Below are 1360 nucleotides of genomic sequence, written 5' to 3'. Positions count from 1 at the left end.
CTTTCTTGCTCGCTCTAAGGTTAACATGATCAGGTAAAAACCCTAAATCCCCACTCTAGCGTTTTCTCAATTTAGTCACGAAATGGCCGAAATCTCCACGGCAAACCTAGATTCCCTTAAATCTGGAACAAATGACCACACTATGGATGAATTCAATGTTGTTCATCGTTTTTTGTATTCGCTACAAGAGCAGGAACCGTCGGCGATGAACGACGAGCGACAAGACTCGCCTTCAACGACCCTTAAAGACCCTCCTCGCCGCCGAAGAGTTTTAAAGGTCACCCCTTGCCGTCGAAGACCGACCATGGATCGTCTGCTCTCTCATCCCCCTCCATGTCTTCGTCCACTCATGCTTCATCATCAAGGAATGACAGAACTAATGAAGCCACCCAGACCTTGTTGGGCATGCAAAAGGGGTTATTAAGAAAGAGGAAAAATCCAAGTTCAAAAGAGGAATTAGATAAATCTAGAAAGAAGTAAGTTTACGTTAAATTTCCAAATTTATGGCAAACTGTGGAATATGTTACGGAAAAATGTGAATCTATATTGGATGAATTGTCTGAAGATTACTTGAGAAAACTGTGGAAAATGTTGTATGGAAGGATAACTATGTATTTTTGTAGGTGCATTGCGAACTATATGTATGGATCTGTGAAATTTAACATATTACTGTTACTGATGAACAATTGGTTGTTACATATCATTATAACATGCTAACGTTTCTCATTAACTGTTAAGTCTAGAGTTTAGTTGATCATATTGGTATCTGATACCTGACTTTACACATTATATGTTAAGCTGTATTGATCGATAACAAGTTTAGTGAATGGTTGTTAAGGGGTATAGCATAACTGTTACATTTCATTGTTGGTTGTTACTATTGGCTATTGGATGTTAAGTTTAGATAGATTGATGTTAAGTGTTAAATTTTATTATAGAAAAAAGTCTGGTCAGGCTGCAGAAATTAGGTCGACCGCTAGTTTTAGTGCATACTATAATTTTATGAAAGTACTTGAACCGAGAATGAAGCAGTGTCACTGGGATGCGTACGATGGGTGCACATTTGAGCATTATGTAATATTTGACCCCCAGTAGTAGATCGACCCACGCTTGAACTTGTTTTGAGTCACTATATAGGAGGTGAAGTGATGTTTGCTTTGCCCGATGAGAGTGGGAGAGAAAAGATATTTAATTTTGATTTGGACTGGGTTCATGATCACACATGTTTCCCAATTGATAAGCAAATAATTTATAGCAATAGAGATTATCACACTAGGATTTGGATGGAGTATTTTGTGGATTAATTTACCAGAAACAAAAAATAAGCTTCAAAGAATATGCGAAGTTATGTGGGAGGATT

Source organism: Asparagus officinalis, chromosome 4 (genome assembly GCF_001876935.1).
Source record: "Asparagus officinalis chromosome 4, Aspof.V1, whole genome shotgun sequence".
NCBI lineage: Eukaryota > Viridiplantae > Streptophyta > Magnoliopsida > Asparagales > Asparagaceae > Asparagus > Asparagus officinalis.
Note: the sequence above shows the minus strand (reverse complement) of the source record.